This window comes from Arachis duranensis, chromosome 1 (assembly GCF_000817695.3).
Source record: "Arachis duranensis cultivar V14167 chromosome 1, aradu.V14167.gnm2.J7QH, whole genome shotgun sequence".
Lineage (NCBI taxonomy): Eukaryota > Viridiplantae > Streptophyta > Magnoliopsida > Fabales > Fabaceae > Arachis > Arachis duranensis.
Window position 1 is genome coordinate 38097838 of NC_029772.3, and position 13906 is coordinate 38111743.

At 35.3% G+C, this 13906-nt stretch overlaps 1 protein-coding gene across 1 annotated transcript in view; it reads right to left on the reverse strand.

Annotated features, from left to right (window-relative positions):
• LOC107486636 (uncharacterized) overlaps positions 1 to 2863 on the reverse strand; it is a 4272-nt gene extending 1409 nt beyond the window's left edge. Inside the window, exons 1-2 of the mRNA XM_052256974.1 lie at positions 2552 to 2863; positions 2349 to 2437 (exon numbers count right to left, since the gene is read on the reverse strand). The gene's annotated coding sequence lies outside the window, so the exon portion shown is untranslated. The remainder of the gene's footprint in view (positions 1 to 2348; positions 2438 to 2551) is intronic.
• Between the last annotated feature and the right edge of the window lie 11043 nt (positions 2864 to 13906).

Here is a 13906-nt window from a genome sequence, read left to right on the forward strand (position 1 = left end):
AACTTCGTCACTCATAACCTGAAAAAGAAAGGACCTGTAAGGGAGTGTGAACATCATCCTCGTAGGTTCTCACTATAGGGTTAGAGAATTATTATAATAGGATACCTGAAAAATGAAACCATTTTTTAAGAATAATGATTAATAACTGTCTTATGTATCTTTACAAAACCAAAGATTCATATTCAAACAAAATCCGAAATCCTTTTTAAAATAGAAAAATGTTAATTCTAAAAATAAAATCCAAAAGCCTTTTTAAAAGTTTTTCCTAGACAGTATGAGTGACCAAGCTGTTCCAAGCATAGGTTCATTAAGTCTATGCTGAACCAGTTTAGTTTTTCGTACTTTTCTAAACCAAAACACAACCCAAGCACGGCCTTCGCCCCATCTCATAACCAACCACGGCCGTAGGGCCAAAAAATTCAAACAACAGCCAATCTAACCAATTTTCAATCACAAACACAAGTAGAAATGTTCAAGCGCACTCAAGCAGTTACATCAAATAGAGCAATTCGCAATTAAACATAATTATTCACATAGGCAAACCAAGTACAATATGCACATCCAAACAATGTCACATAGATGCAAATGATGAATGCCTACCCTATGGCTGATGAGTCTCATCTGTTAGTTATCAAGCCAACCCAACAAGTCCGGCTGCTAAACCCTAGACTGTCCCCCCGACGCGCATATATATATATAATTGCTCAATGGGGTAACATTCCCAGGAATTTATAAGTGCCCGGTCACACTTATGTCGTAAGGTCAACAAAGTATCGAGTCTTAACTTGAAACACGTGGTGGTAAGCGGCGGTACTTTACCTAGGGAAACTCGCATCTCGGATAAAAGAAGTGCAAAGGCCCCATATTCATTTATTCATTATCATTTCTGCACTTCATTAACAATTCACATCAAATCAATTATCATTCAAGCCATAAGTCACTTTTTCTCAAATCTTTTTACTTTGAAACCAAAATCAATCCATCTCAGTCTTAACTCTAAAATCCTCATGTCTCAAATTATTCCAAGTTCATAATCCACTTTTTCTTAAAAATAATATCAAAAGGGAATTCTCTTTCAAAAAGACTCAAATCCTTTACTTTTAAAATCATTTGTTTAACTATTTTAAATCAGAATTATTAATTAACAACTTTGGAAAAGACTCAAGACTCTAGGGAAGATTAACCTACCTCATTTCTTAAATTCTTTAGAAATCCTCAAAATCATAGTTACTTAATTTGAAGTCAATTGAAATAGAGACTTAAAACAAAAACCAAAGCATGTAAAATTATAGTGAAAATGAAGCCAATTTTAAAACCAAAATTATTGAAATAAATTAAAATAGAGATTTAAAACCAAAACCAAAGCATGTTTAAAACACTAAGTTTTAAACCAATTCTATTTCATTCTTAAATCAGTAACCTTCCGAAAGGCCCGGAATTGTTTAATCTTGCTAAATCAAAATTTAAAGAATACTTTAAAAGCAAAACGAACTTAATTAATCAAAAAGTTCAATTTCTTTTAAAATTTACCAAAACATCCCCAAAGGTACTTCTTTAATCAAACTTTAAAACATAGGTTCTTTCATATTTAAATCAATCTTAAAACATAAACTTTTCTTAAACAAATTAAACTTGAAAAATCTATTTATTAGTAAATCAAAAACCAAATAATAGAACCTCTCAAATTCATTCCTTTTCTAAATCACATTTTAAAACAGAATCTTAAATCTTATAAAAATTCGACAGCATCTCCTCTAAAACTTGGACTTTGCCACCCTTTTCAGGTCCCAACCAAACCATTCTGCAGCCCCTTCCACGGTTCAAAACCAAATCAGTTTAAAATTAGACTAATTCCGAAAATTCATATTTCAAAAAACAACTTCATTTTCAACGGATTAAACTCAATTTCAAAACTTTAAAGAAACAACTTTAAAGAAATGCTTCAAGAACCGTCCGTTTCATAAAACCAAACAATAATCCAGTTAAACAAGTATTCATATCCATCCAAGACAACCAAACAATACATAAGACTTATACAATCACTAGAAGTGCATTACTCACATCAATATCTATATATAGCAACTCCGAATTACAAAGTTTAGTTTTCTGAAAAAGTCTCAACCTCAATAAGCGAAACCATAACCCAAACGTGTTAACTGAACTCTTTTCTTTCAACCCGAAATCAACAGCAACCAAAACTTCAGCTCCGCTTGCTTTCTCAATAGCAAAACAGCCTCAATTGCAATATGCAAAATCAATTTTTGATTCCTAAAAACATTAATATCGCGAAAATATTAAAACACATAATGGAAAACTAAAGATGAGGGTTCGAAATAGAGTACACTTACGATAACAGCAGAACTGAGCAGCCGCAATCCCGAACTGACTCGGCGGCAGCTTCGACAACGGCCAAAAACTCCGGTGGTTCAATGGCAACCTAAAATTTGACATGCAAACCTCAGAGCTCGACCCTATGGCAATCAAGATCTAAACCTCGTCAACAAACTTTAACAGAACAATAACACTGAGAGTTTCGAAAAAGAAAAGTTACCGGGCTCAGGAAGGATGCCGGAATAAAGCGGTGGTAAAGGCGTTTTCTCGGCGGCAGCTCCCAGCAACAGCGGTGATAGAGCACGCGACGGCGGCGGTAGCTTTGCGCAGAACGGCGACGCCTCCCCTTTTCCCCACCGCGAGCTCTCTCTCTCTCTCGCCCTCTGTTCCAATGATGGCAACGATTTGCAAAGGAAAAGACAACGGCGAGGACTTCATGACGGTGACGTAACTGGGCAGCCGCCGGGCTCGTCAGCGACGACAACTCCACACGCGACGGTGGCGCAACGGTTTCACCTCCTCCTCGCGTGGTTCAGTGTCTTGATGGTGGCTTCATGGCGGACCAGCGGCGACGGCGGGCTAGGTGGTGGCGGACTGACGGTGGCAACGGCGCAGGTGACACGACGGTGGCGGTGCCAACAGCTCCTCCTTCCCTGGCGCTCTCCCTCTCTCACGGGTCTCCCTCTCTTCCTCCTCCTTTCCTTCTTTCCCTCTTCCTTTCTTTTCTTCTTTCTTTCTTTTTTTCTTGTCTGAAGTTGAAGCTAATTAGTGTTATGGTATGGGGAAAGGCTGCGGCGCTAGGAGAAGAGTGAGGGTAGGAAATTAGGGTTTGGGGTAGATTAGAAAATTTTAATAAAATAGGGGGTAAAAATATAATTTTATAAAACAAATAAAAAGATAGAATAATAATTAAAAATAAAATTAAATATAAAGTATCTATCTTTAAAAAAATAACTTTTAATTACCAATCTGTGAATTATTTTTAGTTAAATACTAATTTAATAAAAATTGGAGATAAGTAAATTAATTCTCCTTTATTTATAAAATAAGGTTAAAAATATATTTGTTAAAATTAAGGTATATAAAATACTCATTATTTTTTAATTATAAGAACTCTAAATAATAAATAAAAATTTACTCAACTTATATATAAAAATCTTCAAAAATATGATCTTAAATAAATAGAATGGAAGATAAATATTTTATTAATAACTTTTCAAAATTCGGGATCTTACATCCTACCCCACTTATAAAAATTTTTGTCTTCGAAAAGAGTAATGCTAGGGAACCAAAAGGGTATTAGCCAAAAATTAGCCAAAATATTTTTGGTGAATTCAAAATCTCTACGAGTTAATAAATATGAATGTTTCTTCTGCTAAGTATCAGAATTTTCTTTTTCATATTAAATGGATGTTATTTTATATATTTTTCTAATTTTTTTTTATATTGCAAATGTGAATGTCTCTATTTATTTAAGAATTTCATATTTTTTTTAATTTTATAGATATTTAATTATTTTTACTAAATATAATTGGATGTTTCTTTTGTTAAGTATTAGGATATTTTTTTCATATTAAATGAATATTTTTTTAAATTTCTGTAATTATGTAATTTGCCGTCTCTTTAATCATCAAAACGGCACCTAATATTCCAAAACGCAAAGAGTAACATCGTGACGATGCTGCTACCGTGCCATGTTTCGGTGAACCATTGTCCTTTGATGGAGAATTTAAACCCTCATTCATCACCACCATCTTCTTTTTACTCAACTCTCTCACATATTCCTTTTTATTTGTATTCCTTACGGTTTTATTGGCTTTGAACTTGAAGAAGAAGAAAAAGAGGTATCACTCATCACTAGAATTACATACCACAAAACACATGTACAAAGTGTCGCCACCGATCTACCAAACACCGTCAAGAACACCAAAATCATTATCATAATGACGATGGGACGAAATCATCATTATCGAAATACGCGAATCGAATGACTTGGAATAAACCTTCTTCCTTCTCTCATCGAGTTCAGCTAGAAGTTCTCAAAACTTGTCTAATCCACATGTTGAGTATGGATTCTTGTTGACGGTGGCGAATCCGACGAATCAGATGTCGGTGATAGAAGAAGAGTGGGTCGCGGTGGGGAGGCGGAGAGGATCTGACAGTGAGAGAGAGAGAGAGAGAGAGGTCTGTGTGATTGTTGGAGGTGGGTAGGTTAATGTGAGAGAAAAGAGGAAGGTTTTTATAGTTTTTAATTAGGTTTACTTAATCAATTTTAAATTTTGAATTTAAAAAATTTAAAATTAATTATTAATATAAATTAATGTGATTTTGTTTAGTTTTTTGCTGATAACCTTTTGGTTCCATATACTTTTCCCTTCGAAAATTAACTTAATACACAAAATACTAAAATAGTTTCGATTACCTTATTTTTGTATACTTTAAAAAAGCAGAGGTCTTGGCATATATATAAATATAATTTTTTAAATACCGGATAACACATAAAACATAGGTGTAAGGGAAAAGTGTGGCCTAAAGTAAAAGTTACAAGATGGTTCAAAACAAAGATATCACATGGGGCTACTATTATACCAAAACTTAGCACAAGAAGGTGCAAGTATTCTAGTTAGGTGTTTGCAAAAACAAGGGATATCTAGATGGCAAAAGTTTAAAAACAGGTTGACGTAAACAACTAAAATAACGTCAGTGCACATACCTCGTACCAACTTCAAAACTTAAACTTCCGAAATCCATCAATCACTTCACAACCCCATAACCGGTCATAAGCCTAACAACCACAAACTCTTCCGTGAGAAGCGAAACTCTCACAATTTCTCATAACATTGTACACTTATCGATCCACCTTTCACGTTCACGAACAGCATTTTAAAATTTTGTTTACTACGCCTAAAGGTCATACGTGACTCCAAAGCAATTCTCGAATTTATTCAGAAGAATACAAGACCTTGGAAAAGGACAAGCGACAAGGACAAAATGCGCAAGAGTTTGAAAAGATTGTTGAGATCACAAGTAATTAGAGATGCACAGGAAATAAAGAGTGCCGGAAAGAAAATTAGTTTGGCAATCTCAAGAGTGACTCCCGAATTAACAAAATTCGATAGGAATAATAAGAGAAAAAGTAGTGCATTAGTTTAAAACAAAACCAAGTTGAGTCAAGGAATATGAGGTTTACAGTAAAAGAATGTCTAAGACCAAAGACAAAGCTCATAAGACTCGAGTAGAATTAAGAATATTTTCGAATAAATTACTCATAAAGAATGAAAACTTTTTCAAAAACCATTTCACATTATCAAAGAAAAGATGCGTAACAAACATTTTGTAAAAGAATAACAAGCATGTAAATGTGCCACTACCTTAATATAATTTTATGTTGAAATGGATTATATAGAGTTTTAAAACAAATGAACACTAGTTTGGCTAAAAGCAAATTATTTTCTCAAATATTTAGAAAGGTAGTTAGATGCCCAGCTTAACAAAAAATATGCATAAAGCTGGGAAGAAAATCAAAGGATTGCTAAAAAATTTCTCAAAGTTCATATTCAATTAAACATGTATGAAAGTTATACCAAAGATAGAAGAAGTCAAACTCTATTTAGAAAAGTGAAATCTGAAGTAAAAATTTTTGTAAACACACTTTTATCAAAAGCAGGGTTCCACGGACGCGAACACCCTTTCGCGTACGCATGGGCGCTAAAATACCCATCTCGCGTATGCATGCCACCTACGCGTACGCGAGCATGCGAAATAGAAGGTCTGCTTCGCGTTGCGTGCCAACTACCGCGTATGTGAATGCCTGAAAAATTTTACCTCCGCGTACGCGCGCTAGAGCAGCGTACGCATAATAAGGTCTTTAAAACTTCACTTAAAGAAGTGTATGCTAAGTCAAAACAATCTTATCAAAATTTAATAAATGGTTTTTAATTACAAGCAGAAAAATTTAATTTGAAACTTCTTCAAAGAGAATTCAAAACTTCTTTAAAAATAGATCAAAATAAAACTCCAAAAGTATACTTGAAATTACCACCTTCACAGGAATATTCAAGATATTAAGATGCACTTAAAAAAATCTACAAAAAAGGATCTTTAAATCAAAGAAATTCAAACAAAAATTCACTAGGCTTGGAATATCAAACAAGTTTTCAATTGATTCAAAGGAATACAAGACGCGTAAGGAGAGACAACTCAATCAATAGAAAATTCTCAAGAAAAAACATTTGACTAAAGAAAAACAAATAAGAGGATAAACAGTGCATTAGATGGAAACAAATTCAAGTTGATTCGGATGAGTATGAGATTCATAAGAAAAGGAAAACTAAGACTAATGGTGACGTTAACAAAAGTAAGAGAGTAATAAAAAATAGAATCAAATATGACCTCTATATATAGAAATGAAAAGTTTAAGAAGGGAATTGATCCCTTCATAAGAAGAAAAATATGAGTCCAATATTTTTAAAAGAGCAACAAATGCATAAATAGTGTGTTATGATAAATCAAATTTAAATATATTTTATTATTATTATTATTATTATTATTATTATTATTATTATTATTATTATTATTAAACAATTTAGATGAAATTTTGTGATCAATGAGAATAAAAACAAAAATTCTTTCTTTGAAGAATATCTGAATACATAATACAATAAAGATATTTGTAAAAACTGTAATATAGTTGTTAGAAAATTAAGTTGTATTTTAAAAATAAGTATATTTTCATAAACCAGTAAAAAAACTGGTGAGGTATTGAAAATAAATAGATTTTAAATTGCTCAAATAATTTTCAAAGTTTTATATAGAGAAGGTTATGTCAAATCAAAAATGATTTTATAAGGCTTCAAGAATAATGGTTGTAAATATAGTCAAGTAAGAGAAAAATTAAATCTCAACTTCTTTAAAAAGAACTCGAAATAGGAGCTTAAAGAAATACATGGCATCAAAACAAATTCAAAGTTGTACAAAAAAATACGTGGATCAATAAAAGAGTTTAAACAAAGAAAGACAAACACAATAAGGACGTTAATTAAGCAAGCATATGCGGTTAGAATCAAATGAGAAAGCATATAAACAGAAGAATAGAGTTGAAAAAACATCAATTTACTTCCCAAAAGAAATAGCAATTGAGGACTTCAAGGTAAACTTACGAGAGAACAAGTCACATGACATTCATAGAGTTCAAGACACATAACTGAGTAACCTCGAGGAATAGATTCTAATGTTCCCAAAAATTCGTGACTCGTATTATCCATTACTCGTATAGCGTCTATGATAACCCATTAGTACTTCCATATACATAATCTACTAATTTTAAGCCGGCCAAACCTAATACCAGGAATTATACAATGCAAGACTAATGGCATTAATCAATAGACCGTTGACGAACGGATTTTCTATCGATAAAGAAATATAAAAATATAATATCGCATTGTAAGTATAGCTTCTAAACCAACAGAAAATCCTTTCGTACAAAAGTTTTGGTTGTCACAAGTAACAAACTCCTTTGAAATTGATAACCAAAGTATTTAAACTTTGGGTTGTCTTCTCAAGGAATTACAGGGAGGTGTTCTTATTATTGGTTATGCAAAGGTATATTTTGGGATTTTCAAAAGGGTTGCACAAGTAATGTAAAATAACAAGTTGTCAAAATAATAACTAATAAAGCTCTTGGCAAGGTATGAGAATTGGAAGTCCTATCCCAGTTATCCTTATCAATTGTGATGAGAATTGACTTTTGCTCCCACTTGGTCAACCTCTAATTATGAGGTTAAGTGGATAAATTAATTTGGTTCCTCAAGTCTTAGTCTTTTCCTTGGAAAAGCTAGAGTTAGTGGAATCCAAATTAATTAGCAAGGAATTCCAATTTTTGGTCAACACCTCGAGTTTGATAACTCAAGAGTCTCTAATTACTCAACCAAAGCCAAAAGAGAAAATTCTAAATTATCTATATCATAAATAAAAGAAACAAATCATAGATCTGAAAATACCTCAAATTATATTAAATAGAATATTCAAATCTAACATGAAAAAGTTCATAAATTAAATTGGAAAAATAAATAAAAGGAACATTGAACCTGGAACTTAGAAGAAATTATAAGTTGAAATAATAAGAAATCCTAAATCCTTTAAGAGGAATTATAATCCTAAATCCTAAGAGAGAGGAGAGAGCCTCTCTCTCTCTCTCTCTCTAAAACTACATCTAAATTATGAAAAGTGAAATATGAATGTTGTATGAAGTATATGATGAATGGATGCATTCCCTCACTTTATAGCCTCTAATATGTATTTTCTGGGCCGAAAATTGGGTCAAAAACAGCTTATAAATCGCTGCTGGTTCGTACAGGTTGCGGCAAAGTGACGCGGAGGCGTCGTCCACGCGTTTGCGTGGATTGAAATTCGCAGATGCGATGCATGCGCGTCATCCACGCGTCCGCGTCGCCTAAATTTGGAGAGGCTATGGCAAATTATATATCGTTGCGAAGCTCCGGATGTTATCTTTCCAACGCAACTAGAACCGTGTCATTTGAATTTTCGTAGCTTAAGTTATGGTCGATTTAGTACCAGGAGGTCAGGCTGGACAGCTTTAGCAGTTCCTTCAATTTCTTGTATTCCTTCCAGTTTTGCATGCTTCCTTTCCATCTTCTGAGCCATTCCTGCCCTGTAATCTCTGAAATCACTTAACACATATATCAAGGCATCAAATGGTAATAAGAGATGATTAAAATACACAAATTAAAGACTCTAGGAAGCAAGTTTTTAATCATAGAACAAATTCAGGAAGGAAAACGTAAACTCATGCAAATCATATGAATAAGTGTATGAAAGATTGATAAAATCCACTCAATTGAGCACCAGATAAACCATAAAATAGTGGTTTATCAACCTCCCCACACTTAAACATTAGCATGTCCTCATGCTAAGCTTAAGAGAGCTAAAAAGAGTGAAGGGGAATGGTAAAATGTATGAGATGCAATCCTATCTATATGAATGCAACTAAATGTGAAATGCTTCTACCTAATTAGTTAAAAGTAAATAAGTTCTCCAAGAAAAATATGAATCAAATTCCACTAATTCAAATTACACAATAAAAGATAAGTAAACTTTGTAAGAAGATAGCTCATAAAAGCAGGAAACATAGAATCAAGCATTGAACCCTTACTGGTAGTGTATATCACTCTAGTCTCTCAAGTGTATAGGGTTATTCACTCTACTCTTCTCTAATCATGCTTTCTAAACCTTGTTCTTCATCTAACCAATCAACAAATATTTAATGTACCAATGCAAACATCATGAGGTCTTTTCAAGGTTGTAATGGGGCTAAGGTAAGGGTAAGGATGTATATATAAGGCTAAGTGAGCTAACAAAGTGAATCCTTGATTAGTCTAAGATCTCACCTAACATATACATACTTTATATAATTTAAAATACTTTACCTAGTGATAGGCAAAATTGTGATTTCTGATAATGGCATTCATGTTCGTTCTCTCCCTGGTAATGGCGCCAAAAACTTGGTGCGTGATACCATGGTCCAAACATAACTTCACAACTTCACACAACTAACCAGCAAGTGCACTAGTGAGTAAGAGTCGATCCCACGGAGATTGTTGGTATGAAGCAAGCTATGGTCATCTTGTAAATCTCAGTTAGGCGGATAATAAATGGTTATGGAGTTTTCGAATAATAATAATAAATAACTAGAAAATAAAGATAGAAATACTTATGTAAATCATTGGTGAAAATTTCAGATAGGCATATGAAAATGATGTGATCCTTTTGAATCTCTGTTTTCCTACTGCCTTCATCTAATCTTTTTTACTCCTTTCCATGGCAAGCTGTATGTAGGGCATCACCGTTGTCAATGGCTACATCCCATCCTCTCAGTGAAAATGGTCCAAATGCTCTATCACAGCACGGCTAATCATCTGTCGGTTCTCGATCATGTTGGAATAGAATCCATTGATTCTTTTGCGTTTGTCATCACGCCCAACAATCGCGAGTTTGAAGCTCATCACAGTCATTCAATCCCTGAATCCTACTTGGAATACCACAGACAAGAGATATGCGCTCGGTCGAAGGTAGAATGGAGGTGGTTGTCAGTCACGTGCAGAGGCTTCTTTTGGAGTTGAACGCCAAGTTGTAACGTGTTTTTGGCGTTCAACTCTGGTTCGTGACGTGTTTCTGGCGTTTGACTCCAGAATGCAGCATGGAACTGGCGTTGAGCGCCAGTTTACGTCGTCTAATCTTGAATAAAGTATGAACTATTATATATTGCTGGAAAGCTCTGGATGTTTACTTTCCAACGCCGTTATAGACGCGCCATTTGAAGTTCTGTAGCTCCAGAAAATTCATTTTGAGTGCAGGGAGGTCAGAATCCAACAGCATCAGCAGTCCTTTGTCAGCCTTCTATCAGTGTTTTGCTCAGGTCCCTCAATTTTAGCCAGAAATTATCTGAAATCACAGAAAAACACACAAACTCATAGTAAAGTCCTGAAATGTGAATTTAGCATAAAAACTAATGAAAACATCCCTAAAAGTAGCTAGATCCTACTAAAAACTACCTAAAAATAATGCCAAAAAGCGTAAAATATCCGCTCATCACAATGCCAAACTTAAATTGTTGCTTGTCCCCGAGCAACTGCAAATCAAATAGGATAAAAAGAAGAGAATATACTATAAATCTCAAATTATCAATGAATATTAGATCTAATTAGATGAGCGGGACTTGTAACTTTTTGCTTCTGAATAGTTTTGGCATCTCACTTTATCTTGTGAAGTTTAGAATGATTGGCATCTATAGGAACTTAGAGTTTCAGATAGTGTTATTGATTCTCCTAGTTAAGTATGTTGATTCTTGAACACAGCTACTTTTATGAGTCTTGGTCGTGGCCCTAAGCATTTTGTTTTCCAGTATTACCACCAGATACATAAATTTCACAGACACATAACTGAGTGAACCTTTTCAGATTGTGACTCAGCTTTGCTAAAGTCCCCAGTTAGAGGTGTCCAGAGTTCTTAAGCACACTCTTTTTGCTTTGGATCACGACTTTAACCACTCAGTCTCAAGCTTTTTCACTTGAACCTGCATGCCACAAGCACATGGTTAGAGATAGCTTGATTTAGCCGCTTAGGCCTGGATTTTATTTCCTTGGGCCCTCCTATCCATTGATGCTCAAAGCCTTGGATCCTTTTTCACCCTTGCCTTTTGGTTTTAAGGGCTATTGGCTTTTTCTACTTACTTTTTCTTTTTCTTTCTCTCTTTTTTTCGCAATTTTTTTTGCAAGCTTTTGCTATTCACTGCTTTTTCTTGCTTCAAAAATCAAATTTATGATTTTTCAGATCATCAGTAACATTTCTCTTTGTTCATCATTCTTTCAAGAGCGAACAATTTTAACATTCATAAACAACAAGATAAAAAATATGCACTGTCCAAGCATCCATTCAGAAAACAAAAAGTATTGTCACCACATCAAAATAATTAAACTAATTTCAAGGACAATTTCGAAATTCATGTACTTCTTGTTCTTTTGAATTAGAAACATTTTTCATTTAAGAGAGGTGAAGGATTCATGGAATTATTTATAGCCTTAAGACATAGTTACTACATACTAATGATCATGAAGTAGAGACACAAAATATAAACAAACATATAGCATAAAAACCGAAAAAAAAACAATAGAGAAATAAGAACAAGGAATGAGTCCACCTTAGTGATGGTGGCGCTTTCTTCTTAAAGAACCAATGATGTCCTTGAGCTCTTCTATGTCTCTTCCTTGCGTTTGTTGCTCCTCCCTCATTGCTCTTTGATCTTCTCTTAATTTCATGGAGAATGATGGAGTGCTCTTGATGTTCCACCCTTAATTGATCCATATTGTAACTCAAATCTTCTAAAGAAGTGCTGAGTTGTTCCCAATAGTTGTTAGGAGGAAAGTGCATCCCTTGAGGCATCTCCGGGATTCCTTGGTGATGAGCTTCCTCATGCGTCTCTTAGGATCCATGAGTGGGCTCTCTTGTTTGCTCCATCCTCTTCTTAGTGATAGGCTTATCCTCCTCAATGGGGATGTCTCCTTCTATGATAACTCCAGCTGAGTAACATAGATGGCAAATAAGATGAGGAAAAGCTAGCCTTGCCATGGTGGAGGACTTTTCGGCTATTTTGTAGAATTCAAGTGAGATGACTTCATGAACTTCTACTTCCTCTCCATTCATGATGCTATGAATCATGATGGCCTGATCCACAGTAACTTCGGTTCGGTTGCTAGTGGGGATGATGGAGCGTTGGATGAACTCCAACCATCCTCTAGCCACATGCTTGAGGTCTAGTCTTCTTAATTGAACCGGCTTGCCTTTGGAGTCTCTTTTTCATTGAGCTCCTTCCACACATATGTCCATAAGGACTTGGTCCAACCTTTGATCAAAGTTGACCCTTCTAGTGTAGGGGCGTGCATCTCCTTGCATCATGGGCAAGTTGAACGCCAACCTCACATTTTTCGGACTAAAATCTAAGTATTTCCCCCGAACCTTTGTAAGATAATTCTTTGGATTCGGGTTCACACTTTGATCATGGTTCTTAGTGATCCATGCATTGGCATAGAACTCTTGAACCATTAAGATTCTGACTTGTTGAATGGGGTTGGTCAGAACTTCCCAACCTCTTCTTTGGATCTCATGTCGGATCTCCGGATACTCATTTTTCTTGAGTTTGAAATGGATCTCGGGGATCACCTTCTTCTTGGCCACAACATCATAGAAGTGGTCTTGAAGGGCTTTGGAGATGAATCTCTCCATCTCCCATTACTCAGAGGTGGAAGCTTTTGTCTTTTCTTTCCCTTTTCTAGAGGTTTCTCCGGCCTTAGGTGCCATCAATGGTTATGGAAAAACAAAAAACTATGCTTTTACCACACCAAACTTAGAATATTGCTCGCCCTCGAGCAAGAGAAGAAAGAAGAAGAAGAAGAAGAAGAAGAAGAAGAAGAAAATATGGAGGAAAGGGAGAAGTGTTTGGTTTCGGCCAAGGTGAAGAAGAGGGTTGTGGTGTGTGAGAATGAAGAAGGATAGAGGGGTTTATATAGAGAAGGGAGGGGGAGTAGGTTTGGCTATTTAGGGTGGGTTGGGTGGGAAAGAGATTTTAAATTTTGAAGGTAGGTGGGGTTTATGGGGAAGAGTGGATGGATGTGAGTGGTGAAGAGGTGATGGGAAAGAGAGATTAAGGTGATTGGTGAAGGGTTTTAGGGAAGAGTATTTATTGGATTGTGTGAAGGGGAGAGATGGTGAGTTGAGGTAGGTGGGGATCCTGTGGGGTCCACAGATTCTGAGATGATCCTGTGGGGTCCACAGATCCTGAGGTGTCAAGGATTATCATCCCTGCACCAATGAAGCGTGTAAAACGCCCTCTGCATGCAATCATGGCGTTCAACGCCAGGTTGATGCTTGTTTCTGGCGTTGAACGCCAGCTTCATGCTTGTTTTGGGCGTTCAACGCCCATTCGCAGCATGTTTCTGGCGTTGAACGCCATTTCCATGCTTGTTTCTGGCGTTCAGTGCCAGCTCTCCTCAGGGCGTATTCC